Source organism: Pyxicephalus adspersus, unplaced genomic scaffold (assembly GCF_032062135.1).
Source record: "Pyxicephalus adspersus unplaced genomic scaffold, UCB_Pads_2.0 Sca50, whole genome shotgun sequence".
Taxonomy (NCBI): Eukaryota; Metazoa; Chordata; class Amphibia; order Anura; family Pyxicephalidae; genus Pyxicephalus; species Pyxicephalus adspersus.
In genome coordinates this window covers 13,686-28,940 of record NW_027317057.1, presented here as the reverse complement: position 1 = coordinate 28,940, position 15,255 = coordinate 13,686, and the positions used below count along the sequence as shown (strand labels likewise).

Genomic DNA, 15,255 nt, shown 5'->3' with positions numbered 1-15,255 from the left:
GCATGTTCCAGCAGCGGCTGGGCAAGTCAGTGAGCTGACGTCAGAAATAGGTATATAGGCCGAGATGGACCAAGGGCTTGTCTCTAGTGCGCAGCCATTTTTTTGGATAGTACAGCTAGGCCATAGTGAGTCTGTTTTGAGCTAAGAATGAGTAGGTGCAGCTGTTTTGATAGACCAGACAATTTTTGCTACATTTGTGGCAAATATACCCCAAGTGATCAATGCAAGAACCGAACCAAGAGGGTGAGGCTTGCTACAAGAATTACTTTGGATGTGAAATTGGAGATCAGGATAAAAGCTGGGCACCTCATATCTGCTGTCAGGTGTGTTATGATGGCCTAACACAATGGATGAATGGGAAAAGGAATAAAATGCCTTTTGCTGTGCCTATGGTTTGTCGTGAGCAAAATGACCATCACTCAGACTGCTACTTCTGTATGAGTAAATATGCTGGGTTTTCAAAGTCAAAAATCGTCTATCCTTATTGTGTATCTGCTCTGAAGCCAGTGCCACATGATGCAGAGAATCCAGTGCCAGTCCCTCCTACATCTGTTGTTACTGACCGCGACATGTCGGATGAGGAACAGGAGGGTGATATCGATGTTGGTATGAATGTTATGAAACCCAATTTGAAGTCTGAACTGTTAGCCTCCAGAATAAAGGAGTGGAAATAAATAAATAGATAAAGGTAACAAACCTTCTGTTCCTCTTGCTCATGCCGAGTTAATGAAAGAGACAGACGAATGCATGGATGTCATTTTGAAATTGAATAACTATTCAGAACCAGTGGAACGTTTGTAGTGACCTGAAGGTGGTGGCACTCCTTGGCCTGCAATTGGGATATACAAAATATATGTGCTTTCTGTGCCTGTGAAACAGTCGTGATGACAGCAACCATGTCATGGCCACCCAGACCTGAACACACTGTTGGCCAGTAAAACGTGAAGCATAAATCACTCAACTGATCCACAGAAAGTTTACCTTTTGCCACTTCATATTAAACTTGGATTAATGAAAAATATTGTCATTGCAATGGATTGTGATTGTATGGGTTTTCAGTATCTGAAGGACAAGTTTGGAAAAGTTATAACAGATGCTAAACTGAAAGCAGGCATTTTTGTTGGTCTCCAAATCCGCTATTTGATGTGTGATGCCAAATTCAGAGACAAACTCAACCCACTTGAACTTGCTGCTTGAGATTCATTAGTGCTAGTTGCACAAAACTTTCTGGGCAACCAGCGAGCTGAAAACCATGCTCAACTCGTGAACAACATGCTAAACAGCATACCATCAACTTGGCTGCCGAATGTCACTTAAAATTCATTTCTTACATTCCAATCTGGACTTCTTACCACAAAATTTGGGTGATGAGAGTAATGAACAAGGAGAGAGGTTCCTCCAGGACATTTCTGTTATGGAAACAAGATATCAAGGTCGGTGCAACCCCAACATGATGGGCGACTACTGCTGGTATTTGCAACGGGAGACGGGAGAGCCGCAAAAGCAAGTGCCTGAAACACTTCTGAAGTGTACTTGTGCGTTGAAATATGTTTAATTTTATATGTTGTTGCAACATAAAACTAAGTTTGGGTATTGTCATGGAACTATGAGTCAAAAGTTAGTTATGTATAGAGATTACATAGTAACTGCGGAATGAGAGAATGTAGCTAATTGGGTCTATACGCGTAATTAATTTAACATTCCTAACATTCTAGGCAGAATTGGACTTCAGATTTGGCGCCCGTGATTTAGTATAGGATACATGGATTAGACCAAGTAGCAGACATTATTTATTTTTTTTGTGATGCAGTCTAATCAAAGGCCTTGGACAGATTATTAGTTTATTGGGATGCTAATATCACTTCAGAATAAACATGTCTTTTCACTCATACTTACCTATGTTTATTGTTCCTGTGTCATTTTTCTGATCATATGGTCAAACTCTTTTTAATTTTGATGTGGCTAAAACACAACTTAACCACTTTAGCTTTCATCCCTTTACACCCCTTAATATAGCCTATAATCATTCATACATGGACATTTACCTTTGGAACCGGGCAAAAAAAATATTATGTACCTCTGTTTCGGCAGCAAATGCACAGATTTTCCTGTATTGCCTTAAAGATGAACAGATTACAGATCAAGTGATGCATTTAAATATAAAACAAAAGGAAATATTGCTTTTCAATCATTTATTCAACAAAAATATCACTAGATTTATTAGTACACACTTGGACTCATAATGTATAGCGCTGCATTTGCTAGGTGTTCTACAACCTGCTCTGCTATCTCTGACATTGATTGGGTAACATTCCTGCAGTTGCAAAATATATTTCTGTCCATGGACTGACCTTCCAGTGGTGTGATTGATTTAAAAGATTTGGTCAATCTTTATAGATCTCTTGCTTCACTCATGGTATCCACAACTTGCTTTGTGATGGAATTCATTCTTGAATGAAGACAACACACATCAGAAAACAACCTTGATATCTGAGGTTTAAACAATACAGGTTCAACCTGCATGCTCCCTATTATTATTATTATTATTATTAATATTATTATTATTATTATTATTATTAATAAACAGGATTTATATAGCGCCAACATATTACGCAGCGCTGTACATTAAATACAGGGGTTCCTCCCATTGCAACTTCGGATTGTAATACTATAGATTTGTAGAGGTAGTAAATGTGTGGTGTATTCTTATTTCACATGACAAATCTTCTCTTTTGTGATTTAGGTTATCAATATATGCCATGTGTCGGTTTTCTGTTATTTGTTCAGGTATATCACCTTGTTTGAAGGCTTCTTCAAATATGCTAAAAAAAACTCAACAACATCCATGGGGTGTACTTACTTATTACATGACAGTATGGTCTGATAGACATAGACTAGAATAGGTATTTCCACTGAACACTAACAGCACAATAAACCAGTGATGTATCTTTCTGTAACATCTGTCCTAATAAAGGTAGAAAATAAAAAATGTCCTATTGAAGGTAGAAAAAGGCATAAAAAATCTTAAGAAATATTATACAGTATATAAAAAACAAGATATTGACATGTAAGGGTACATTAATATATATTTTCTTTGCTTGGGAAAGAGTACATGGAAAGTTATCAAGGTTTTGGATGACCTACATTCTCAGAGATGTTACCAATGTGTAGTGAATGGATGCCTGAATTCTTCATTATGTCACTGCCCTCATAAGAGGTGTGTGCAGTCACTTGATAGATGCACATTTGTTTTCCCTATTTTTATAATTGGTTATGTTATACATTTTCTTTGCAAAGCATATTGCTTCTCATTGCTTCTCATTTATTATGTTTAAAGGTGTGCACTGTGATGGCTTACAGAAACCCATATCTGCCACTAGATGGCACTCTATGACCACCAATGCATTATGTTAATCATTAAATGACATTTATTTTTATGCATTGAGGAAGATCATGAAGTTTGGGGGGGTTAATTTATAAAGTTTTTCAATGAACTGGCAATCACCATGATTTACCAACAGTAATACTACTGCTGCCCCATTTATAAAGGTGTGATCACCATAATTGTAATTTCACAAATAACCAAATAGTGCTTGCTACATTGATAATGGAGAATGCCATTTACCACAATGGAGATCGGTGGTGTTTGTTTGAGAATTGGTAATTGTGGTAGCCATACCTGCTTTTTAAATCTGACCACAAGTAAAATGAGGTATTCTGGGTCTAAAGGATCTGTTCCCAGACCACTTCTTTGTAAAACAATCCATGACGCAAAGGCATGAAGAACGGCCTTTACTTGGTACGAGGCATATTATATAACATTAGGCCATTAAAGCATTGTATATATTAGAGCAGTATAAGGCACTGTATGTATTACAGAGGTATCACGCACTCTGTGTAACAGACAACCATGAGAGGATTCTTGTAAAAGAGAATCAATGCATCTGTTCTTTTATTGCTTTTAAACACAAAAATCCACTAAAATGCGTTGTCACTCCCTTTTCCCTTTTCCTTCTATATTGTATCCTAAAAGTACCACTTGACAACTGTATACCACACTGTCTCTGTGCCTGGAAAGCTACTTCAATTGACCTTGATGTCAGAACAAAGACAAAACATTAAATATTTTTCACCCAGATCCAGAACCTGCTGGTGATATGCTTAGTGCAGATAAAACAGTGTTACTTTGCTTTTATGGAGCTGTCCTGCCTTCCAAAGTTTTTGGTGAAAAGTTAGGGAAATCCCACAAAAATGTACTGATTGCTCATTGCCTTTTAAACCTACCTGCTACTTGTTGCATACCAGCAACTTTATGCCCAGACAATATAAGAATGAATGATGAATTAATATAGTCCAGAAATGCTGTCCACTTGATGAATATCACTCAGTTAGAGAAAAACCCAATGCATTGCCAATCTCTTTTCTCCTTCCTCAAATACTCTACACCAATAGTGCCCAATTTTTTTCATCTGGGGGCTGCTGTTGACATTGAGATAAAACCCGCAGACCACAATGCAAACAAACATTAAAGATATATGTTTAAAGTAGAATAGTTTTAATTTAAAAGGAATTAGATTAAATTGAAATGTTTCTAGTTACCATAACACACATGCACCAAATAAAAGGGATGACAAATCGAGAATTTTTGCACTCACCATTTGATGCTTATTTTATTAATGCAACATTTTATTATTAAAATGCTGGCCGGTCATATATTGCTCCCCGCTCACTATTCCTGTACCAAAGAGCAGAAACTACACCATACAATGCGCCCTGTCAGTTACAGGGGGTGCTAACCTTTGTACCCCAATAACTCTGCACTGGATACTTCCAGAGAAATGGATTTCACGTGACAGATAGCCAAGGGGAACATGTTCTTACTGCCACATCTTCAGTTCCCTACATCTCCCCATTCCTGAGAAATTAGGGTTCACAGAAGGTAAAAGGCCAGATATGTGTTACTGGGTAGCATGGTATGACAGGTATGGTTTTTCTTATCTTGTGATGGCGCCGTAGTGATGAAATTTTAGGGGGAGTTATCCAAAAGAGTCCCCCACTTGCAGTCACATTTCCCTTTTCTTAGGTTCATAGAGAGTATGGGGATAGCTATGTGTGAGAGGGTAGCGTGAAATGATGGGTAACATTTTTATTGCGGGTGGGGGGGACAAAAGGTATTTCCAACTGGCTCCCACAATTCCAGTTGCTAACATCCCTCTGTTCCAGATAAATTGAGGGTCACAGAAAGTAAGTGGTCTGCTGTGTGTAACAGGCACCCCACCAGCCGCTCAGTCCCTGGCACCGCAGCGTCTACAGATTTGACTTGGGGCGGCAAATGAGCGGTATTGAGCTTCTCCCCCTAGGCAGGGTCCCATGGCATGAAAAAGGGGTAACTTGACATTTTGTGGCCCCCAGGGGGTCCCTAACATGCAAGTTCCATTTGGGGACCCTGGTTTGAAATAGTGATGATAATGTGAAAATATCGCTGACTGTTATTAGAATTTTATTTATTATATTTTTATAAAAGTAAAAACTGAAGTCACCATCTATCAAATGGCAAATGAAAAAGTAGAACTAATACTTCCAATTAGAACAAATATGTGCTGCAGCTTTTAATTTTAAGTGCATCTTCTTTAGTGTTGGGAGATGCGGTGCTGAACAGGGTATCTTGCTCCACATTTTAAGGTCTTGCCCACTGCTTTAGAGTTTCTGGGAACCCATACGTTGTATAATACAACAGTTCACTATCTTCACTATTCAATTTGACCCAGCATTCTTTTTGTTTCATCATAATTCACTACCCCTTAAAAGATACTGCAACTCCATTCTAGTCACAGATGCCCACTCCTGCATTCCCCCATTGTGGAAATCCACCAACCCACCTACATGTGGTTGCGTAGGATGAACAAAATCATGCTGATGGAGGATTTACTGTCCAGCTTCTCTAATGAGAAGTTTTTTGCAACCTGGAGTGCATGGGTGCTGTTTCAAGATTCCCAAGAATATAAACGCTACCTGGACCTCTCCCTCTTTGTAAGATGCGGTCTTTTATGTTGTTTAGTTACAAGTATGATATTTATGATATGATATTTGTTGATGTTGTTTGTCTGATACAGAGTGTTACCTAAATGGACTCTTTACCCATCTCTTTAACCCAGAGCTGAACTCTCTGGGAGGGAGAACTGAAACAAATACAAGAGAATTTGGCTCATTCCAGCGATCAAAGTTTTTGTTATTTTTTTTCTGTGCATACGAGAGAGTGTAAATATACTTTTTATGTGTTTTGTGTTTCGATTTGATTGTGTAGTACGCCTGTGCCAGTAATTCGCCATATACTTGTTCATCTGGCTTTTCAGGCTGTAATTCTAGCTACTTATTACCTCATAGGGAGGAGAGAATTTGCATAAAATGTGCACAATATTGAAAACCATTTCCTCTTCCTGGTTGTACATTCACCTCCAAACCCTGAGATACGCAGATTCAGCAGACATTGCAACATTTTCTAAATTCAAAGATTATTCTTAGCCAGGTTAGTAATTTAAATTAAACATATTTCTAGTAAATAGTTTTTTGTGAAAGTGCATGTCCAATTCAAGTATTGTTTCCAGTTCTGGTCTCAAACTGAAAGGTACACAGGAAACATTCTATATTTATGCTACGTTCATGGGATGTGGGCTGGCTGGTAAATATAAGCTTCACAACTCTAATCTCTGACTCTCGGACAATGGGGACAATGTTCCCTAAATTCTCCAACTTGCAGATCTGAGTTCTGAATGTCATTTTTACCATCTATCAAATAGTAAATGAACACTGCATCAGTGTATCAAAGGTAAGAACTTTATTCTCAAAGGCATGAGATTACATAAAATAATGCAAATGGCCCTTATTAGAAGGGCGGAGGGGTAAACAGAAAAGATGGCACTACAGCAGCAGGGAATGCAGAAAAGACATGACCCAAAAACTATGTAGGAGAAGTAGTTCACAGCTCAGGAGGAGTAGCAAAATGTTGTCTTTTTTTCCTTGGGTGCTAAAGGTCCTTGTCCCGTCACTTCGTATGAGCAAATTTGTTTACACCAGTGATACATTGCTCATTTTATACACACTGATTGGAGATAAGTGGAACAAGAAATATAAAGCTAATGGACTGTAGATTGTCAGTAATGGCAAGAAAAAACAGAAAATTTTACTCTACATTGTCTTTAACCTCTGGTAGGCTCCCGTGGAATACCTCTGCCCCAGAATACATTATTATGGAGTGAAAGATATCAGCCAGACAAAGCTCACTGGTGAGCACGGGAGGTTTCCCTATGAGCAGTATGTGATATAAAAAAGTTAGTAGACTTTATATGCATTCTCATACTATATTGTGCATGTGGGATATCCATGGGATATGAAATTTTAGCTCATTTTCATTGTTGAATAATCATCATACAAATAGGTAATCACTTCCCACTCTCAGGACCTAACCAGATAAATTCAAGGTGGTCCATACGTCTAGTTTTTGTGTACAACATGTGTGCGTACAATAGTGAAAGTGGTTTGTGAAGGTGTTTACATAAATGAGATAAAGGAATAACAGCTCCTAAAAGTACTTCTTAGTAATTGCACAGTTACTGTATGGAATCTGCAGTATTTAATTCCTAACATCACAATATACAGTAATATAAGAATTGTTTTTTCCAAAAAGCCTATGAAGTCATCAGTTTACTATATACAGAAATGTCTTCCCTTCTCCGGGTTATATTCTGCAATAGTGTCTCTTACCTAGTGATCTTGCCATTTAGGTTCTAGCACATATATGTTCCTGTCTCACAATTGCATTGATGCTTTTAATCCTATCATACTAACTTCCAATGCACACTATAAGAGGTCATTTAAACACAATACATAGATAGGTATACACAAGAAGGAACAAAATATGTGCAGCATATATTGCCTGGAGCTATTCCCAAACAAAGACCAGCCTAGTCAGAGATAGTTGGTGGCACACCATACCAACCTTTTTATGTTTTTTTCCAATTCAGCAAGCTAACACATTTTCTGACCACTTCAGCCCTAACAGATTGGAATTGGTCTGTCTCCGCCAGCCATAGGCCTCCCTTTACTAGGACGGTTTCATATAAGGAGTATAGACCTTGATAATAAACAAATCATCCTAACAGCATATATACAGCTTGTAAACCTGTCACTGTACTGATAAGTTTTTGAAGCTTTTGAAGTATGGTCAGATGTCAGCAGTTTCCTCTGATCTCAGTAAACCTGAGATAATGACTGAAATTAAACACCTGAGGATGGTCATTGGGTTGCCTAGTGGAAACATTCATTGACATAGTCAGATATGTGGCCAGAATTATGCTTTTAGCAGTTACAGGCAGAGAAAACTTAGACTTAAGCCATGAGGGCAGACGCCAACTTCAAGCAAGGTTGGTGCGGAGTTCCCTGCGAGAACCTTTTTAGTAATAAACTGGATTATGCTGTTGCCAGAACTACCAGCGGGTAAGTAAGAATTCATTCCCCAAGACAGACCTTTCAGGATACAAGAAGGGGTGTTTATCTCTGTACCTTAGGAACAATGCTTCATGGGCAGTGCCTCTTTCCCTTTCATTTCAAAGAAAACAGATGGTGTTGAGATCGGTAATAGATATGAAACCACTCAGCAAGTCAAATAGCGAGATCCTTGAAGTCTTCATTCTTCAAGTGGTTCTGCCAATGGATTGGGTTCTTTACATCAATTAGAAACATATGTTTCTCCACATCAAAACTTTCAGGGGTTTATAAGCTTTGAACTTGTATTTTTTGTTTTCAGTTCAGGCCTGTAATGAATTTCTTAAAAACATTTGCTATTAGAGGCATATATAATCCTGGACTGGATCACACAGGTTCTATTTTCACTTGTCTTGGAGAACTTTATTAAATCAGGTATGTCTCACTACTGCAATAAACTGGCAACCTTAACTACTGTTCGTTTTGGTCAGAAAAGTTCTGTTCACTGTTTCCTTTGTGTGCGTTAAATATTAAATAATACCCTGTGTGGGCAAGGTATTTTTCATTAATTTGCTGAAATGGGGCAGTTAGGAAAATGGTAAATGTAATACTGTAATTTTTGTTTCCTGATAGCAACATGGCAGCATACAAACAAGGTGACACTAGGTTCAAAACCCCCAGTCTTCTAACAGCATTAACTAAACTCCCTGGTGGCTTGAACTTAAACAGAGTCACTTACTACCGGTCAAGAGAATGTTAGGCATTGTTACATACAGCCATTATGTGCACCTATTTATATAGGGTACTGTACTGTACTGCAAGCTGTTAAAATATGGTTAGTCCAAAACATACATAATAAATTCTGCTACATTTACGGAGAATGGCTCCCCTCAATATGCTGATCAGTAAGCTTGCCTCTTAGGCACATACAGTTCCAAAAGGAGTTTCCACACAGACAAAACCACAACTTACCTGTTTATGATTCCATGCTAAGCCACTTCCAACAAGAGTAATTATGCTCATGTGCTTGATCAAAACTGTTTTAAAACAAGTACACAATTCTCTTCCTATTTTATTTTTGCACAGAATGATGAACAGGAGTATACCAGAGGAGGATGATGAGTCCATGTATCAGGATATGCGCCTCCCACACCATGGACACAACTCAGACCTCAGTTTTAGAGGGGCTGAAAGAGGGTTAAGTCCATATCCCAGTGATGTTCCCCAGCTGCAGCATCCATATCCACAACGTGCAGACAATGGGTATGGAGCTAGTATGCCACATATACTATACACAGACTCCTTAGATGAACCACGATCACTTAAGTCATTCCTCAACCCCGACGTAAACCATCCTAGACAAATGCATCAAGGTGAGTGTTAAGGCTGTCTAAATTAGTCAAATAACAAAGTAGACTTAGGAGTGATGTGCTGTAACCCATTAAAAAATGACAGGTCCTTAGTATAATTAGGCCAGTAAAAGATGATTTCCTGTTAGTACTGTGCTGCTCAATTTTGCTCTATGCTATGATGGTTAGGCTTCTATAACATCATTAAATATACTATTAAATTGGAAAAATAAAATCAACTATAAACTATTTAAAAGGAAAGAATAAAGTTGCTAGTTTAAGATACACAGTCACAATCCCTGTTATTGTTGTGGTTTTTTTCCAGTCCAATTTTTTTTTATTTTTGATTATTTCAGTTGATCATTTTTTTCTCATTATACGTCAGCAATTGTGACTAATACATAATATATTGATTTTTATGTTATTAGGAGTAGGAAATTAAATTCCATCCTTCATTGCCAATAGGACTATTTGAATGGTGGTTTTGGGCAACTTTTTTTTATGTTTTACAGAATCATCCCATTAATTTAAAATGTTAGATACAATGATTTACTTATATATTGTATTCCTTCAGTACCATAAAAAATATGACACTTTATTTGCATTAACATTTTCAACAGGTGCAAAGTTCCCTATAAAATGGACAGCTCCAGAGGCAGCCTTGTATGGAAGGTTCACTATTAAATCAGATGTGTGGTCTTTCGGCATTCTATTGACAGAACTGGTAACAAAAGGAAGAGTCCCTTATCCAGGTGAGTGTGCCATATTTAAAGTGTTTAACTTTCCACAAATGAAAATTCAAGGGAAATCGCTAAAATGTCATATTCACTGTAACATGTTTAATTTATTAATTGCATTGAAAAAAAAATCTGGTAATCCCCCCATTAGGGTACTTGTTGTCCTATGTTTTCACCCTATCACATGGGATTCTAATGGAACCTCAAAGTTTTACACGCCTTGTGCAAGTCTTGTCCACTGTTGTAATGATCAGGAAGAAATGTTAGGCAGCCATCACTGTAGTGCGAATGAATAGTAAGTGGCTATTAAAGGTTGCAGGAATAAGGCAACACTGGCATGCAGTATTTTTTTTTTTTGGAAATAGTTAATGATACACAATGCTTTAGAAAACTAAATAATATTCAGGTTTCCTATCTGCTTTGAAGAATTACAGCAGCACTAAGAATGCCAACCATGCACAGAACAACATTTATGGATAAAAAACAATGGCTATTCAGAAGAGAACAGTAGTTATAATGGTGCAGAGTTGCAGTTTATCGTATTCTCTTCATTGTCTAAGCAGATGCTTTTGAGAAAGGAAAAACTGATAATAATTAAAGAAAACATTTTGCTCCTGTGCATGCCTTAGGTGAAATGGCATTCTGGGAAGGTCTCCTGTGAATTGCGGATACCTAGTTAGGCATCACATCACTACAACATACAATCAACAAGGCGCTGTTCTTTGCCTATTAACCCTCTATACTCTCTCCTACAATCACAATTTAATGTGGCTTCCTGTAAGCTAGAGGCATCACTGTTTTTGGTTTAAGAGTTCACATCTTTTCTGGTCCATCAAATATTATTCCATCATTTTCAGTCTTTTCTTTCTGTGCATAGCTCTAAAAATAGCCTGGCATAAGCTGTTGTTAGAGTCTCTGAGGGCACAAAGCAGACTACTGGCAGCCTGGGAAAATCCATAAATTACATTTTGCCAGCCTCAAGTAAAATTATATTTGTCCTACTAAAATCTGAGCTGCTTCTGGCCAAATGTAGGGTTGAATTGACAGGTCTCAGTAATATTTATCATGCAGTCAATAACATATTTTAACTGTTAAACTTCCAGGGTTTAGGAACCCAGAATTTATCATTGTAAATTCCCAGTAAAAAAGCAATGAATGAGCTTTATTTTGGAAGCAAGAGATTATCAATTATTACCACAAGAAGTATTTTAGTTGACTTAAAGTACCCCCTATGGAGTATACAATTACTTCCAGTACTATGCTAATGTGTTTTAATATCATGAAAATAATTCATCCATTTGTAAACAGGTTTACCATGTCTACTTTAAGTTGTTATGTATACTCCTAAAACCAAACACTTAAATTAAATATTAATATTAATAGTAACCAGTATTTATATACTACCAACATTTAACGCAGCACTTTACATAGCCCATAGTCATGTCACGATTCCTCAAAGGGGCTCACAATTTAATGTCCCTGTCGTAGTTATATCTCATTAACACAGTGTAAGGCCAATTTTTTGACGGTAAGACAATTAACCTAACTGCATGTTTTTTGGATGTAGGAGAAAACTGGAGTAACTGGAAGAAAGTTATTGTACATGTCAAAAAGTTTAATCTTTTGTATCTGTCCGTTGTAATCATATCAGTAAGGTGTATCTACAGACATTTCCTCTTCTAGGGGAACATTTACCCCATTTAGCTTCAATATAGTCACCCCTTCCTGCACATTCGCAAAGACTACAACATTCTGCCAAAGTTAAAATGTGAAGCTAGCTGCCGCTGGAATTCATAGTCATCTATGGAAATCTCATTCAAAGAGTCCTCAGGATGTGCACAGTGCAGAGGTAGAACACATGAACAAATGTATGGGAAAATTATATTTTTGGGAAAAATATATAATGATAATACAAATGTATTTTACTTACAATTAGATCTTAAAGCTCAAAAGATAGAAATGTATAACAGAAAGAATTGCTGTTTATCAGAAGGAAAAAGTACATGCAATGCTGGTTGCGTATTGTACACATTTTAATATCTGCTCATTTGATCTTTAGGTATGAATAACCGTGAGGTGTTGGAACAAGTAGAACGTGGCTATAGGATGCCATGTCCTCAAGACTGTCCAAATTCCCTGCATGAGCTTATGCTTAACTGCTGGAAAAAAGACCCAGAGGAGCGCCCCACTTTTGAGTACCTTCAAGGTTTCCTGGAAGACTACTTCACTGCCACTGAACCCCAGTATCAACCTGGAGACAACCTGTAAAGTTATGCTTGTACCAAGCCATTGCCAGGTTCAAGTCATAGAATTTGCTTCCAGTAAAATGACTGCCTTCTTTAAGGAGCTGTATCTTCCAGTGTGGGGTTGCACACAAGTGTAAAGCTCTGGACTTCAAGGAACCTTATTCATGGCCACTTATTATAATAATCTAAATTTCCTCTTTGAAAAACAAGAAAACAAAGGACAAAGGAAAACAAATTCTCAAGCAAAGACTTTGATGATGGATTGTATTGATGTTATGTACACTGCAAAACCTCTGTTTGCTGTAAATATTAACTCTGTGCCAATTCCCAATATTTAGAGTTTTCCATTTTTTTAAAGCAGGATCCATGCAATTTTAACCAACGTTCATTTCATTCTACAAGTATTTACAAAAGTGCCCTCCTTAAAATGTAGATGATGTTTTTTGCTCTTTGTTTTGCTTTTGGTACATGTTCCTATAAGTCACTGTATTCCAAAGCAGTCCTCTGAGCTAATAGTTCATGTTTTCCAGATCTCCTTAAAGAAGAACAGGTAGCATTATTAGGGCATATCTGTCAATGTACCACTAATTTATATGCCGGTGCACCTCTCCAGGAGTCTGGAAAAGTGACCAGTCAGAGGTCCTTGAATAAGGAAGACTGTATACAATGTCATACACCTTGACAGAAAATGGTGTTTATTCCAGTTTACATCTGGATTTCAGCATACAACCTACAAATTCATAATATTCATTTCATAAATGAAATTAAATAATTAGTTGATTAGCTTTTTATCACTGAAAATTTTGATTGCACTTTTCTTGATTGACAACACCATGTTAACTACAATATGTATATTAAATAAGCTGACATTTAGATGACATGCTATAAGGATTCACACAGACCTAAAAATCTGCCATATAATAAATAATGGCCAAACTCCTTTAAAGATATTGAAGACCGATATCCATCACAGAAGCACTTGTCTTTGTTTTTTCTCTCCTCAAATCTTGCTTATCCATGTACTATGTTTTCAATAAGATGTATGGATCAGTTTCTGCATACATTGGACTGAAAAGCTGAATGTGACTTATAGAAGACTCATCAACTCACAACTGCTACCTACTAGATTTTTTTTGTTTTCTTTTTGATAAACATGTAACCTATCTATACTTTTAATGTGGAATACACAGCCTGTGTAAACTAGGTCACCTGGAGTATGTAAGCATATACTTCATCTTTTTCTATGTATTTACCAATGTAAAATGCGTCTTTTGAATGCTGATACTGAAACATATTTCTACTTGTCTTTAGGAGTTCTCCAATGGAATTACTATGCACTATACATTTCATGGGGAATGCACAAAACCAGTGTTTCTTTCAACCATTTTTAGATAACTTCTGTTAACAAACGTCCTTTCTTTTTGGTTTTTTCATCATGTTATCAAGTTTAAGTCTTAAACTAATTACCTATTATCATTTCTTTGCCTTTTTTCATGGAAAACTGTTTAACTTTATTAATTTAGTAATTAAATCTGAACATTTTACATCAATATTTTTTTGTTTTTCGATTTTTTTTTTCTTTTGTTTTTTTCGTTTTGTTTTTTTGGGTTCCTTGTCCAGATCTTTGATTGTTAAGAATTCTGGAGAATAATGTATATTATGACTCAAGTAGTATCAACATATGAGGTAGGGAAATAATTAAAGGAAATCTCACTTTGTTGGCTTGTTTTTTTGCATATGCATATTATTACACTGTTATTTTGCAGAAAATATATATATATATATATATATATATTGGGGAAAATGTATTGAGAAGTATAAGCTCCACCTTGGATGTTTTCTGGAAATAATAAATTTGTCTACAAATATTAAAAAAAACATTAGGCCATGCTACAATACAGATGTAAAACAGTAAGTACACCTCATGGGAATTGTTTTTTAGTGTGTTTAAACACTTTAGATCTTTAGAACTTCCAACAGATAAGGTGATATACTTGAAAAATAGCACATCTAAATTATCTATAATATAATCTAAATTATTCATCAAAATGTTTTACAAAGCAGATATGTTATGTGCAATTCAGAATTCATGAAATTAGAATCAGGTGTTCCACAATAGGCACCAATAATAAAATTCCCTATGGATCATCCAGTGAAACCTGTCTTTTTTAAATTTCCTAGAAATTAAATACCTAGAATTTTGTGTTCTCCTTTTGTAAGAACTCTCTACAACCCTCAGAAAATTTTGACTATATGCCTACAAGACCAGCAAGGAAATTGAAATTGGAATTTAAGAAAATAATCTACAAAATATGTAGATATTAAATGACTGTAATTTGTGCAGAGATGGGTAGACCAGCAAATTCAGGCCAATTGCTTACTAATTTTACAGGTAGTGCCCAAGTACCCCAAAATAATATTATAGTATCTTCAAGTAACTTG

General features: G+C 36.6%; 1 long non-coding RNA gene across 1 annotated transcript; it reads left to right on the top strand.

Moving 5' to 3' along the window:
- The first annotated feature begins 9,892 nt into the window (after positions 1-9,892).
- Positions 9,893-14,365, top strand: LOC140344824 (uncharacterized). Its single transcript, XR_011923679.1, has 2 exons — positions 9,893-10,582; positions 12,627-14,365. It is a non-coding gene; the product is annotated as an uncharacterized lncRNA (long non-coding RNA).
- Positions 14,366-15,255: the final 890 nt, after the last annotated feature.